Source organism: Alligator mississippiensis, chromosome 10 (genome assembly GCF_030867095.1).
Source record: "Alligator mississippiensis isolate rAllMis1 chromosome 10, rAllMis1, whole genome shotgun sequence".
NCBI classification, from domain to species: domain Eukaryota; kingdom Metazoa; phylum Chordata; order Crocodylia; family Alligatoridae; genus Alligator; species Alligator mississippiensis.
In genome coordinates, this window is record NC_081833.1 from 24,536,228 (window position 1) to 24,552,315 (window position 16,088).

The following is a 16,088-nucleotide window of genomic DNA, read 5'->3' on the forward strand; positions in this document are numbered from 1 at the left end:
GTATCCAGTTTTGAAAGGAAACTCTCCAAGTTCCTTCAGACTTTCCAGCACCAAAGCTCTTTTGTTTAGGCACAGTTAATTGGTCCAGCACTGTCCCTGAACCACTGCAAGGACTTTGCTTGGTTTGTTGGACAAAAGTCCCTTGGGTTTGATTAAACATCATATTAATTTTCTTTTGTTAAAATTGTTTATCCATCAAATAAGTAAAACCCTTTGATTGTAATGATAAAGTCATGACAAGCACTGTTTGAAACTTGGATTTTCTGTTAAGTAGCAAATTTTGATACTTCAAAAAAGTGGGGTCTGTTCCAGATCAGAAAAAAAATGAAAATTTTAAACTTATTGAAAAACTGACATTTTCTTTTCCTTATGTTTGTTCATTTTTATTATATGTTTAATATCTGCATGTTACGTTTATTTTAATTATTTTACTTTTTATTATAAAATAACATACATTTTAACATGAAAACCACAGAATATTTTAGTTTTCAGAAACTGGCATTTCCCAATGGAAAAGTATTTCTTCAGGAATTTTTGTTACCAGCTTTAATTAAGAATGGAAAAAAACAGGAGGAACAACAGATGATGAATTCATGAATAAGTACAGAAGCAGTGATTGCACTGATCTTTGAAACATTGATAATAGTTACATTTAGAAAAGTCACATATGTCAGTTGAAATCCACATTTTTAAAGGAGTGGGACCCCTAACTATCCTTACAAAAGGTATTGCATATGACTTTCAGAAAATTGATATATTTGTTATATAATCTCAACATGCTTAGGCATTTACCCAAAGCATAATTCTTGGTGACGTTATGAGAGAATAATGTGAAATGCTCACCATCAAATAGCTGAAGGCTCCATCTTTTTGAGTCCCCTCTTTAAAGTGCAAGAAGTTGGCAACAATGCTCTTTTTTCCTCTCCTAAGGCAAAAAATAGTGTAGTCTAAGGTAGGAGAACAGAGGGGTGGTAGCATGGAGTCTTGAATTCTATTCCTGATATTCATTGGCTCACAGAATTACATTGGAGAATTTGTTTCAACATATAAATATGTATCTGTTTTGTATCTTAGAAATGAAGTTAAAATCGTCTTTGTAGAATAAGGGAAACAGTTCACGAATGTTTGAGATCCTTGTATAACAGCAACCCAACAAGATTAGTGTATCAATAATAACACACGTTAAATGGCCCTGAAACATATACACATTTAATACTACAAGTATAATCGTTACATCCTTATTAGCAATGACTTGAACATCTGTACACTACCATTGTGGCAAGCCAGTATCACCAGTGTAGCTGAAGAACTGTGCGATTCAACAGTTGCTCACTTAGCCTTTGCTATTCCTTCATCTGGCACCATAGACCAGGGGCAAGTGGATTTTCCTTAAAAGCCAACTCTCGCAGGCTATTGCAAATGAAAGTTATTTATGTTTTTCCTTTTTCAGGTTTCAGCTGGTTGCACTTGCGATTCAGTCATGGTCAGGCAAATGAGAGTATTTTCTAGACGAATTTAGCTCAGAAAGCGCCCTCTGTACCAGAGCACCATCCAGAAGAGGCTGAGATCGGGTAGGTTTGCTAATTGTTATTTGCATTACCAAAATACTTACTAACCCTTACTAAAATGAGTCTTCACTGGGTGCCATCTACATGTGCAATTAATGAGCATTAAAATTCAGGCTCCCCCATGTGTCAGCCCTGTGCTGGCAGAGGGCACAGAGGCTAGTCCCAACCCTTTTTTGTCTCCCAAAAATGTTTTGGCATGTCTCTCTAACATCAAGGCATGGCAGGATATTTTTCAAAGGACGGAACACTACTATTCCAGCAGAGAGACGACTCGACTCCAGGCTGCATACCACTGACTTCTTACACTGCCCAAGTGACTAATTTTCAGCCAATGGATTTTTCACATACTATTTACTTTAAACTTATCTTTAGCTATTCATCAATTATTCTTCTTGTTATGCAATTTGTCACCTTCATTGCACAGGACTGGAGAGTCTCAGTCTCTGTAATTAGTCAGTGGGTATGTCTACATGGGACGCTCCTGCACAGTGGTTATTGCACATTTATTTATTACTTGTATAAGTACTAAATAAATGCGCAGTAACTGGAGTCACTGTGCAGTTGTGCTAGTGAACATCTTTTAAGTGACGCTACTGCGCAGTAGCCTAATAATACTGCACAGTAGTGTATTAGCACTGTCAGTGCTGTGATGCCCTACTGCACAGTATTATTCAGTAGGCCTGTGCAAGGTGGCTAGTATTCACTTCGGATTTGGCCGATTCGGGGGACAGTGATTCGATTCAATGATTCGAATCACTGTCCTGATTTGATTCAGCCCAATCTGATTCGGAGACTTGGCAGGAGTCGAATCTCTGAATCAGCCAGACCAGGCCCATCCCCCACCCTTCTCCCAGCCCAGCAACGGCTGACCCATCCACCCCAGCTTCCAGCACTTGGGGAAAAAAAGCCCCAGCTGAGCAGGTGCTGCTGGGCGGGGGGTGATCTCCATGCTGCATGGGGGACTCTGCATGAGCCCCCTTGCCCCCCCCTCACTCTCCCAGCCTCCTCACGAGTGCCCCGCACAGGCCAGCTCTGGCCCTATAAGAAAAAAAACCTGAAGAAACCCTGGGACTCACCACTCCTGCCGGTGGGGGGTGATCCCTGCTGCCCCCTATTGCCTTGTACCATGTGAGGGCTCTGCATAAGCCCCCAAAGCCCCAAGGCTGCACCAGGAACAGAGAGTCCCAGGGCTTTTCTTGTTTTTTTTCTCAAAGGGCCAGAGCCCCAGCAGACGGGGCAGCCGTGGGGGGACAGGGTTGAGGGGGCTTGTGCAGAGCCCTCCATGCAGTGTGGGGTAGTGGGGGGCAGCAGGGATTGCCACCCTGCCTGGTAGCACCTGGTGAGCACCAGGGCACTTTTTTTTTTTTAAAGTATGGAACTGGGTCGGCGGGGGCTGGGGGATGTGGGCGGGGGTCAGGGGTCCCCCCATTGTCCCCTCCCCCCTCCCCTAGTACTTACCAGCTTGGAGTGGTTGCAGCTCCCTGCTGCAGCCACCAGGGACTACCCAAATCATCAAAGCTCTCTGAATCTTTGCCAAAGATTCAGAGACCTTTGAATCAATTTGGACCTTTAAATTGGTCCCCGATTTGATTCGGCCACTGAATCGGGCCAAATCTCCTCTGAATTGAATCACCACCTGAAGCTTTGCACAGCCCTATTATTCAGCTACTGTGCAGTCAGCATCTTGTGTAGACGCATCCATTGTTCCACAGGCTTCAATGGAGTAATGACTATTTACATGCATTCAAGATCTTCTGTGTGTCCCCCCCCCCCCCACCCCCCACCCCCGATTGTAAATTGAATGGCAGAAACATTTTAAACACTCCAGTAACAAACAACCAATAGGGAATAATGAAAAAAATTCAGTAAAATTTTTAGAACAATGATCCTTCATAATATAAAAGTTCCTAATCTTCTAAGGATTCATGAATATTTTCATGAACTGTTTAATATTTGCAAACAATGGAAAAGTAGTGAATTAAAGCAAAACATTCACTGGGCTTGGTTAGCCTTTGTTCTGCAGCTTTGATTGCCATTTGTACCTGTGCAAAGCAGGGATAGAATGCAACCCTTCTGAGCTGGGAGATTTTTTATTCTGCTTTTATATTTGTTTTGTGCAAAGTAAATGTCTAAACAAGATTCAGACACTGTTGTAACTTCACTGAAGCCAATGAAATTACACAGGCATAAAATGAGGGAGAGATCAGAGTCTGCTCTATTTGTTCAACCTACTATAGATGCCCTTACTATTGAAAATGTATGGTATAAACATATAATAGACTGGACACGTGGCAGAGAAATGGGGAAGGAGGTGGAGAGAGAAAACACAGATGAGACTGACAGACAGAAGAGTCTAAAGACAGCCAGACAACAATTATAAATAGCATCTTTTTTAGGTCTGTTTGATGTGTTGCCCAGGGCCAGGTGGAAAATCTTTCCGTTACTGCCTCTTCTACTAATCGCTTTCCCCTCATTTTTCAATAAAGATTCCAAGTTTGGTCACTTCTTTGGCACATTTGTTTCCCATTAGAATACTTTGCACTATTTCACTGTGTTATGCTAGATAATTGTTTTAATAACAAACTGAGGAAAAGCTTTTGAACATTTTAGGAAGTAATTTTTTCCCTTATGAAAATCTAAAGAAACCTGACAGAGAACAGGGGAATAGGTGCAGAAAGAAAGAGGGGGAGAAGAAAAGATTACTGACTTTTACTCTTGGTTTATTGCAGTTACTTCCATGGCACATGCCAATTCTACTGTTAAATTATAGTAAGATTCAATATTTATACAACATTTTAAATTATAAAAAGTATGCCAGGAATATTGATTAATTGAGGTGCCTGCCCATCTCTTTAAGTTAGGGACATCCTAGCAGTATCTTTATTCTACTGATGAGGAAACTGAGGCAGGGTCTTTTTTCCAAGGGCACAGTGGGAGTGAATGGCAAAAAAAGAATTAAAATTCACGAGAGTTCCTGGCTTCAGTAAACCTCATTAATGCCTTTGTTATTGGTGTGATTATCAAGAATGCTCAGTAATTGCCTAAATCTGCTTCCACTGCAGGCAATAGGAATTTTGTCTGAGTATGGCAGGACTGAGCAATTAGGTAGATGCTGAAAAACCTCCCATATGTGTTTATATATTGCAAAGATGGCATTTAAGAAGGCAGAGTATTCAAGTGGATAGTTTGATATATAATGGGTTCTGAAGAAAGGAAATTTCAGACTGACTTAATAAAACCCCTGGCTAAATGTTTTCCACCTCAGTCCATAAGGGGTGAAGCATTTTAATTGCAATTCACTTAAGTTTCTCATCTTATGGAAATAGGTCCAAGTGAACTAAGCATGTGAAATTGATGCTCATGGATCAGCACTCCAACGTGGCCTAATGCACAGAGACGTACACTGAGACTTGCAAAAGTAGGGTTTCATTCCTGACTGGGCTGCTGCCTGATGGGAGGCCTTGGACAAGTCACATCATCTTTCTGTACCTCAGCTTTCCCCCATCTGAAAAAAGGGAAGAGAAATTCATAATGATGCTACATTACTGAAACTCTCACTACTGCATCTAGTTATACTGTGGTCAGCACTTGTCAGGGGTTTTCTGACAAAAATATTCTTGTTCATCGGTTTCCACAAATTTTACTTAGGAAAAAAGAGTTTTCAAAATTTCAAAATGAAAAGTTCTGTTTTTCCTGTTTGAAACAAATGTTGGGGTTTGAAATGTGAACTAATTTGATAATAAAATATTAAACTGTAAAAAATCCAGATGAAGCTTTCACAGCTATGGAAAATAGTCTGGCAGATTGAAAATCCATTTATGGCTTTGCAAACATCACCGAGGCTGTGCTTTGGGGGGGGGGGGGGGGGAATCTGATTTTGGGCAAGAAAATAAAAAAAGGTTGCTATCTGGGAATTTGTTATGTGATGGGAAACCACTTTCCTATCCAGCTTTTCACACCAGCTCTTGGTTTGTGCTGTAGGTAACCCTTGCTGTAGCCCACAATGTAGGTGTCTCTTTATCATCGCCCAAACTTAGCTATTGGTTTTGGTGTGGCCTGCACAGCAAGTGGTTCTCTCTGCAAGTCAGTAGATTCTCTTTTTAGCTGCAGCTTTAGCTTGAGCTTATCTCACATTGCTGAGTCCCTGAGACCTACACCTGCTGCAGTCTGTCATGTCGCTGCCAGTTACACTGGGCCTATATTACTGCCTGTGGTCTATTCTGGCATTGTTTTTTCTTTCAGGCCAGTGCAACCACTGCAAAATTAGACAATGGTTTGGGTCGTGTCAATAAAAGGAGTTTGAGGAGGTGGTAGTTATCCAGGGAGCATCTATCAGGGCATTGCAGGGCACAGAGGAAGCTGGTGTGCTGAATATATGGTTAAAGAAACACTAAAAACTTTCAGTTTTTATATTCTGAGAGTTTCTAAGGATACAATCTCTGTCCAAGCAGCTGAGAATCCTTTGATGACAGCCATGGAGAGTTAATGAACTAAAAGGGAAGTGGGTTATCTATTCCCAGAGATTGGGTAGCGTGAATTAAGTGGTCTTTTGGAAGATGGGAAATAATTATTCTTCTGCTTCAGAGCCACGTCCGATTGAATGATGTCGCCAGCACAAATCAGCAATCACAATCGCTGATGAAGACCCATTAAACAGATTGGGTTGAGTAATGCACAGGAAAAAATGTCAGGAGCATCTTTAGTTCTGACTCTTTCGACCCTACAATAGTTTTTTTTTTAAAAGGAGGAACTACTTAAGTGCACAGAGTTTTTCTATCTCAGCACTTTAATGTTAAAATAGCTGGGAGCTCATTCCTGAAGGGAGCGGACAGGCTGAGCAGAGTTGGGACTGGAGTAGCTGGCGGTTCCCTCACTGCAAGTGTTCCTCTTACACCATATGCAATAGAGGGTTGTGTTGGGAAAGACTGGGATTAGAGCAATTAGGAATCCTCCCTGCTGCCGTAGTTCCTATATCATTCTGTAAAGTGCTTTCTCCTGAGAGGCTGAGAATAGAGCAGCAGGGAGTTCTTCTGAAGTCAACATTTGCACTACTCTTTGGTAAGAATAGTGCAAATACTTGAGTGATTCCTACTGAAAGAAGGACACAATTTAGCTATGGCCAAAATGACATAATGAAGCCAAACATTAGCGCACGATCAGAGAAGGCTCATTAGAAACATTTGGCTGTACAGTGAATTCAGTTGGAAGTTATGAAGTATAACCATCTTTAATGTTATTGGAATGAGGTGAATCTTGTTATAGGTTTGACCTTTCCATCATAAGAACTGTAACTTCTTTGATATAGCACTGCAGGTGAATTTTGCCCAATGTCTTGTCCTGCACATAGGCAGAGTCACGAAGTCCAGAAGCTCCCATAGAAAAACTGACACACAAAATCTTGAGGGGAGGGGGAAATAAAATTCGCTATTACGACTCATCCATGTTGTGGAAGATGGGAGTTGCCATCCTGGCTCAGGACCATAGTCTATCACTTCTACTAATATGTCTCGTATTAGAGAAAGAATAAGCTTCCTCTCCCCCCGCTCCCATTAAACTCTATTCTAATCCCTATGAAGTCAAATTGGTTCAACCCCAAAGCATAAGGCTTATTCATCTTTCTGATATGTATGCCAGCATTAACTACTGGTAATTTCAGTGTAGACTGCTGAAGAGCTATAAAAAGCAACGTACGCAAGAGGCCTAGATCTACAGATCCTCACTTTTGAAGCAAGGGGGTGCTCTGGGGGCAAAGGAAAGGGGATGAATGGATAGGGTAGCAGTCTAGCCCAAAGTAAAGTGTAAAAGTCATTAGGTATTTGTGAGCAGTGAGTTTCAGGCTGATTAGCGGATATTCATTTAATAAAGAAACAAAATCCACAGGCATACTGTATAGCTGCATACTATCCTGTTATTGTTCCACTTAGTGATTCAAAAAAAGGAGCTAAAGGACAGGCAGAGCAGGCTGTCATAAGGGGTTAGAGGAGGGGCACTGAAATTATGTTGCCTAGGATCAAAAAATATTGGGAGAACACAAAATAAGTATGGGTCTTCCCAGCTTTCATTTGATGAGTCTGGCTTTGCCTTGTCAATATTCTAACTTTTCAGGGTTAAAGGAGATACTGGTTATATGCTTCTGCATTGAGACTGTATATCCTTCAGTAGTCCTGGGGTTCACAGGGATGCAGATACACTTCCACTTGCACAGCTGGAATGTGACTTCTTAGAGGAGTACTAAATATAACTAATGTTGGCTGTAGATTTCCACAATGACACCCCTGGGCTGATGCCATAATGCTCAGAGCATGGCTGAATGTAGAGCAAACTGGGAATTAAAATGGAGCCTACCACTAAATAAGGGTCTTGCACACCTTATGCTGTGAGCTGCACAAATGCTGATGGGTATTACTGCTAGCTTAAGTTTGGAGAAAAGTCATGCTTCAGTCCAGCAAGGACCTGGAAGACTGAAAGGTAAGAATCTACCTCCCCCCCCGCCCCCTTCCTATTCAGCACTTCCCCCTTGAGGCTCTCCCAGCTGCCCCCTACCCCTGGGCTCCCTCATCCACCCCATCCCCTGCTTGCTTGTGGCTGCCTGTACTAGCTGACCTGGGGAGCAGGCAAGGAAGGGTAAATCTGTCTGCACAGCCCCCAGTTACAGGTTGCTGCCCTTCTCCAAGCTATATCCAGCCTAGAGAGCAGCAGAGGCCATGCAATCAGGTTAACCCTTCCCTGCCTGCTTCCCAGGGGCAGACAATACAGGCAGCCACAAGTAAGCAGGGGGCCAAGTCTGGGCCAGCAGAGGAGGAAGGGTGGGTGGGGACGTTTAATGTGTAGCCACTCTAGGCTACACATTACAGTAGTGTAATGCGATCTGGGTAACATGGATCAGAGAGAATCCTGCCCTGGAGTGGCATATCTTTAAGCCACCAAACAAGTGCTTAAAACTAGTTTAAGGGGTTAATGTGCAGACAGTCCAGGTGTTAAGAGCTCCAGGAGCTGCCCAAAACTATCATGCAACAAGGCTCTAACACGCATAGGAGAGAAATGAAGCACTATACTAGTGCACAATACCAATATTCATCTATCTGTTTTGACACCTAGAGATGAGATTCGTACTGGCTTTCCCTTGAAAGCCCTGCCTCATAGGAGGATAGAAAATGAAAGGACAAAGGGGTCATAGACCATGACAAAGTAGTCATGGTCCATTTAGCCCATTCCTGTTCTCTGAGGCAAGATCAAATGTACATAGGCCAACCCTACTAGAAGTTTACCCAACAGCTTCTTTTAAACAGCTAGTGATGGAAATTCCACAAACTCCCTATATAAAACTTATTCTAGTGCTTAACCATTCTTATAGTTAGTTTTTCCTCATATCCAACCTGCTGTTGTGGTTCAGTGATAGAATCCTTTTCTGCCATGCAGGAGACCTGAGTTTGCTTCCCGGATGCACGTAAAACTACAGCAATCAAGGTACTGAGGGCACTTTTACACATGCTTTGCGGGGAGGCGGCACTTTAATTAGAGTGGCTCCAAGAGCACTGTAAAGTATCAGCACCCCTGTGCTTCAAAGTGGCAGAGTGGGTGAGCTTTCATTCAAGCAACCCCACTGCCATTTTGAAGCATGGGGACACCGATACATGAGATGTGGAGGCTGGCTGGAGTGTGGTAGTTACCATACTGCAGCAGATTTGATTAGCTGAGTGTGACACACTTTAATTATAGTGCATGGAACAGCCTCTGCACTCATGTATAGGCACCTTAAATGTCTGGGCTCACTTTGGCCTTTGGATACAGTCTCAGTGTGGGGATGGAAAGTCTGGGCAGCCTCCACTCCTCCAATGCATATGCCTAGGCAGGAGTATGAAGGTCCTAGTAACTTCTCATACATACACCATGATCCTAAAGGATTTATGGTTGCCTACTACCACCCAATACCCAACCTAGATTTCTCATCCTATAAAGTTATGACAATTGCATGTTGCCATACTCTTGATTGACATGGAAAACAACTTGTTACTATTGTTTTTATAATATCCTTTTATACTTCTAAAAACTATTAGCATATCTCTCTCTGATCTTTCCTTATAGGTCTTATTTTCCAAGCCTCTTATTTTTGTTGCCCTCTTCTGTACATCTTAAAATGTGATACCCTGTAACAAGGTGCACCTCCAGGGGTGGTCATGATGCCCCCTAGTGGCTGTGCTGCACCCATCTGTCTACCCTGGTTCCCTAATTTGGCCCCTCTCCTCAGCCTGCTATGCCTTGAGACAGCAATTAATATGCTGCTCATAGTCCAGCTGTGGGTGTCTTATTTCCCACTCCCCTCCCCACTCTTCCCCAGGCTACTAGGCTAGTTAACCTACATGGGAATCCACGGTTCTCTTTCCTCCACCCTGCCAGTCTTTGACTGGGGCTTCAGCCTGTAGTCAGGCTCCAGCCCACCTTGCTTCTTTGTGTGCTCTTGACATGTGGGCTTCAGCCTGGCCAAGGAAGTCTCTCTTCCAGAAACAGCCACAAAAAACAAGGAACAGTAAACCAGCAGAGAGCCAAGGAAAAAAAAAACAAGAAAAAACACTGGGTGCTAAGCATTCTGCTTTGTAGCCTCTGTGCCTCCCACCAGGTGTTACTGACAAATGATTAAAGTAAAGAAAAAGTAAAAGAAGACCCCTATTGCATTTGCATACAGCCCTCAGTCCTCTGGGTATACCTACTACCCCAGATCCCTCCTGGGTTAGCACAAACAATCCTTAGTTCTCTCTATGCATGCAGTCCCCACAGGACCCCTTCTGAGTTACCATAAACAGTCCTCTGGTTGCACTCACTCACTCTCTCTTCCCTTACAGAAGCTCCTCTTCTCAGACCACATCCCTTTCTGCTGGGCTTGCATTTGTCTTTAACCTTCCAAACAGCACCAGCAACTACTAGAATCCCCCATCTCTGTCCTGGAGGAGAGTTTATATCCCAGTCAGCCCCTACTCCTGGTCAGCTGACAAGGCTTCTGGCTCACCTAACCCAGGTGCTGGTAATCTCCTTTTCCCATCTCACCGTTGTGCCCTGTAGCTAGCTGCTTACAGGCTAGGCTCAAGAAAGGGTGAGTCCATCTTTCAGTCTACAAAAGTTCTGATTTTAAAGGAACTCTACTGATTGTTCTTCCCTGGCCCTCTTGTTCCCCGTAACAGGGTTAGGGTTCCCTGTTATAAGCCACCAAACTGGATACAATACTCCAAGTGAGGCCTCACCACTAGGAAACAAGATGAAATAATTACCTCATTTGCTTTACATACAACACTCATTCTCACATATCCTAGATGAGTTTTGTCTCATTCAGCTATATTTGCAAGAGCTACTTGGTTACCCTGATGAAGGAGAAATAAATGACTTAGGAGAACTAAGAAAAATGAAAATTTAAAACTTGTTTTGCTCTTGGAGTGCTGCTGAAGCCACCGGAAAGAAATAGGTTGGGCATAAAAGAAGCACCACTCCATTGAATAAGTATGACTTTTAGGTTTATCTGATAGGGCTGCATGAAGCTTTGGGTGCTGATTTGATATGGAGGAGATTTGGCCTGATTTGGTGTCCGAATCTCCAAATCCAAATTGGATCAGGGGACCAATAAAAAGGTCCGAATTGATTCGAAGCTCTCCAAATCTTTGGAAAAGACTTGGAGAGCTCTGATGATTTGGGCAGTGCCCGGTGACTGCATCAGGGAGCTGGACCCAGACTCCATGCTGGTAAGTGGGGGGCTGGAGAAGGGGGGAAGGGACCATGGGGGGATCCCTGCCAAGCCCCATCCCTTGCCCACCCCCCCCCCCCATGGCTGCCCCTTCTGCCCCAGCTCCCAGTGCTTTAAAAAAAAAGCCCCCACTCACCACATGCTTCCAGGTGGGGGGAGAGTGATCCTCACTGCCCCATGCCATGTGGGGGCTCTGCCACAACCTCCCCCAACTCTCCCCCTGCTCCCCCAGGTTCCCCATGGCTGCCTTGCCCACACCAGCTCCAGCCCTTTAAGAAAAAACCCCCCCTGAAACCACCCCTCTGGGACTCACTGGCTCCTGCAGCAGCTTCAGGGTTTCGGGGGGCTTGTGAAAGAGCCCCCCACGTGGCACGGGACAGCGGGAATTGCCCCCTGCCAGGCAGCACCCAGTGATACTGGGTTTTGAAAAGAAAAAAAAAAAGTGCCGCGACCTGGGGCAGGTGGGGCAGCCATTGCCAGGGCTGGGAGAGTGGGCAAGGGATGGGCCTTGGTGATTCAGCCAAATTGATTTGGGACAGTGATTTGAATCACCGAATTGAATCAATGTCCCCTGAATCGGCCACATCTGAAGTGAATACTAGCTGCCTTGCAGAGGCCTAGTATCTCATAAGTCTGGGCAGCATTCAGTGAAGTTAATAATATGTACCCATACGTTTAGCTAAGTGGAAACTGTTTTCTCCTCACATAATCATTTTTGAGATTTCAAAAAATGTTTCTGGTCTCATTCTAGGGAGAATTCAGTATTTAAAAAAAGAGAGCCAGCAACGTGCCCTGTCCTTCCTCCCCTCTACCCCCACCACAATAAAGGGAAAAAAATTCTTAGGTCAACAATGCATATCATTTGGATAATTTAAAAACATTTCATTTTGATTTCCAACATCTTTCTAGTGTAATTGTTTTTATAGAAATTTCTAAATTTAAATTTTTAAAAAAGTAATTTCAAATTAAAAACAAACCTTTTTTTGGAAAATATTGAAGCAGGATATTTGGACTATTCCGGGTTTTTAAAAAAATCTTCTTTGAGCCTGGAAATTCATTGGGTGCCTATACATAAGCAATTGCCATGCTTCAGTAGCCTCCTGCATCTTGTGTCAGGATCCCTGTGCTTAAAAATGGTGGTGGGGGCACTTGAACTAAACTTGAAAAATGAGCTTTAATTCAAATGCCCCCACTGCCATTTTTAAGCATGGAGATGTTGATACAGATGCAATGGCATTCTAATTAAAGCGCCACCCCCCCCACCCCTGGAGCATGTGTAAAAGTGCTTGATTCTTTTTTACAATGTGTTTTAATTTTGATGAACCCTTGTTTTTCATCAAAAAAAGTTTTGTCATGACATTCCCTGCAACCTGTACTCATGGAAAAATGAAATGGAATTAGCAAGCCTGACTACAGATTAAAGAGAGGAAGTTTTCCTGAGTAACAAAGGCATCTAAGTATTTGGTACAAAATTGCCTTCTGCAGACTCAGTTTTCTTAGTAGGACTGGACATGATTGCCCTAATAAATTAAAGCATGACAATTCTTAGTTTTCACTTTACTGCTTCCCCTTGCTGCCTTCTCAACATGTGGCAAAAGCATTAGTTTTAACAAAGACAGGGAAGACCTGGGCAGGTGGGAGAAAGGAGAATGAAGATATAAAGGGAGGAAGAAGGAGGAAAGGAACAAGGAAGTTTATGGAGTAAAGATGTCTGATGAAATGGATTGGATATGATGCTTTTTGATGGGGTGAGATGCAGATATGTTATCATTTCTAGGCTTTTAACATGTTTCTGCATTGGAAAGGGAAATACAGGACCCCATGGGAAATCAGGAATAAGCTTACTCAGTCCCGCAGACTATACTGTAATAGAGATATTCCTCCCCGCCCCCCTCTCAACTCTGTGTACCCAGTCTTTCTTCCTTCTGGGCACCTGAGTACTAATATGCAGCATGAAGTCCACTGCCTTTTCAGTTTTGCTTATCTCCTGCTACCCTTCCTTGTTTGTCCCTTCTGTGGTATAGCTCCTCTCAGATGCCCTGAAATTTGTAGTGATTTTAGAAAGTGTATAAGGTATGACCACATCAGGCCCCTGCATAAATAGTGTTTGAGTGGATTAATGCCTATCTCATACCTTTCACCTTTTGTTTTTTCCTTTATCCAGGATTGGTACCAATATTAGTGACCTTCCTTGGAAAAACATCCCAGAATCAGAACACCTGGAGAATAAAGGGTTTAATAAGAGGAAAGCTCAATTTTAAGACAAGACAGGTACAGGGTTATGAAGTTTGTGTGTTGAGGGGGCATATAGGGGGTGTGTGTGTGTGTGTGTGTGTGTTTGGGAACCCAGAAGAGTACAGTTTGAGAAGAACCATGATGACGGCTGAATTAGTATTAATCTGGTAATGTCAAGAAGCCTCAGCTCCAGTTTACTAAGCCTTTCCCACAGTGTAAGATTATAATTACAAATCCAAGTCCCAAAGATGAATGAGGAAAACCTTCCTAAATAGAAATAACAAACACTGTGACACATTACCAGTAAGATAACTGAGTTTATTTAAGGTATGTGCGTGAGAGAGAAAGAGAAAGTAAGCTGGACTCACTCTAAAGTGGAGTATTTCCTTTTGGTTGTCACTCTTCTTTTCTCCTGTAATTATAGCAGGGAAGATAGGAGTTAATGTAAAATGAAGATGGTTTGTTTCAGTGTATGGAGTGAAAAACTGGTGGCACATCTACATGTACTCTTTAATGCACAGTAGTTTATTTTAATGCACATGAAAACTTCACTGAAAAAATACTCTTTAGTTAATGCGCATTAAGGCAGGCTAATGCACATTTTCCTAGTGCTTCACAATGGAGGTACTAGATTTAATGTGCATTAATGCACATGTAGATGCACCTCAGGGAGTCAAGAGAACTGAATCACTGGTTCACTCTGTGGCTGTTCTGGGCCAGATTTTTAAAAGATCTTCAGACTCCTTAGAACTTAATGGAAGTAAAGCATCTAAATCCTTTTTTTTTTTTTTTTTTTTTTTTTTAATTCTGACCCTTCAGCTCTCAGAGCCTTGGTGTCTTACCTGTATAAAAAACAATGCTTACCCACATTTGTAAAGAGCTTGGAAATCCATGGGTGAAAAATGCTATGCAAGTATTTAAAAACATCCGTGATGACTAAGGGTTAATGAACCAACCACTCTCAAGTACATGCAGAGAGAGGAACAGAACATTCCATACATCTATGGACCATGATTACCCCATGGCGCCTCATGCCTGATGAGTTATAGCGGCACCAGTCTTCTAGTGCCTCTTAGACACAGCGAGGAGAAGAAGGGGCAGGATATCTTTTTTCTGATTCTTGGAACAATCACCAATGCAAAGAAACTTAGCTATTCTTAGCTGCGTCTAGAGGCTATGCATAATCTTTCCTGCTGAATTATGGAATATGATAGCTTTTATTAAATCCATTACAATTACAGCCTCTCTGCTAAACGGGGTCTGGAATATGGAATAAGTAGGGTGCATAATTCCATATAAATATTTAAGATTTTGGTGCCTGATAGTTTTAGGCTCTTAAGGAGTAGAGCAGTATTTAGTTAGGACCATTTCCTTATAACTTGCACAAACTTTCTAATTCTTCCCATTTATCCCAGTCACTGACTCCTGGAAAACTTTGGTTTTATAAGCAATACTGGTAGGGTCATGTGAGAGCAGCTGTGATGGCAGCAATTGTGCCTGGTGATTGGATTCCACTACCTGCCTCTTACCCTACCAGCCTGTATGAATCAGCATGTGATCTGATCCAGTAGCAAAAGTTAATATTCGTTAGCATGGAGAGGCAGGATCAGATGTTCACCCACGGTTGCAGTTTATCCTGATAAATATCCTGTAGGTTCCAATGGAAGTGATCATTGAAATGGAAAGAGAAGAGGGTGGGGGCAGGATAAATACTGCCAGGCAAATAAACATTAAGACACAATGCAACAATAATGTGTTGGATTACAGGAGCAGTGGCAAGGTTGGATCTGTATTGGAAACTTTTTTGGTTGCGAGCTTTGGCAGTTAAGTCATTTCTGCCCCTCTTGAATTATAGCTGTCTGTTTTTCCTCCTGAGATTTAGCTCTCTCAGGCTTTGAAGACCTTCATTCTTCCTTTTGTTCAATTTGTGCTGCTAGTTTTTAATGCTTCCTAGGCACCAACTCATCCATCTGCTCGCAGTCTAATAACTTTTTGTTACTCATTTTTTACGCCTTCCCCCCCCCCGGGCCCATGATTCAGTTTCCCCTCTCTCTGTCCCCCCTCTTTTTTTTTTTTTTAATCACAGGCCATGTCTACATGTGCAGTGGACTTCACAGTTATTACTGCACAGTCATCTAGTACTTGCATAGATTGTGTAGTACCATTGCTGCACGTTTTTTTCCTGATGTCACTGTGCAGAAGCAAGAAGCTACTGCGCAGTATTGTTGCCACACAGTTAGTGCCCGGCAACACTACTGCATGGTAGCAATGAGCTAGCATCTCATGTAGCCGTGCCCACAGACTACTATATTGTTCTCCCATCCTTCCTCCTCCTCCTGGTAGCTATCCTGTGCTCCCATCCTTTGACTTCTAATTCAGTTCTCTGTGAGTTTTTATTGGAGAAAAGAAAACAGCTGAAGGCAAGGAGGACACCTATTGGTGCACAAGGACATAAGTTTTGGCCACCAGCCCCACCAACCTTTAGAATTGGATGACTTGCTAGGGATAAGAATAAGACCAGGGTTCCCCTGGGGGTATGCAAGACATCTCTGTGT

General features: G+C 42.8%; 1 long non-coding RNA gene across 1 annotated transcript in view; it reads left to right on the forward strand.

Moving 5' to 3' along the window:
• LOC109284680 (uncharacterized) overlaps positions 1 to 16,088 on the forward strand; it is a 421,234-nt gene that overhangs the window by 295,136 nt on the left and 110,010 nt on the right. The window contains exon 4 of the long non-coding RNA XR_002092233.2: positions 1,451 to 1,571. This is a non-coding gene — a long non-coding RNA (uncharacterized LOC109284680). The remainder of the gene's footprint in view (positions 1 to 1,450; positions 1,572 to 16,088) is intronic.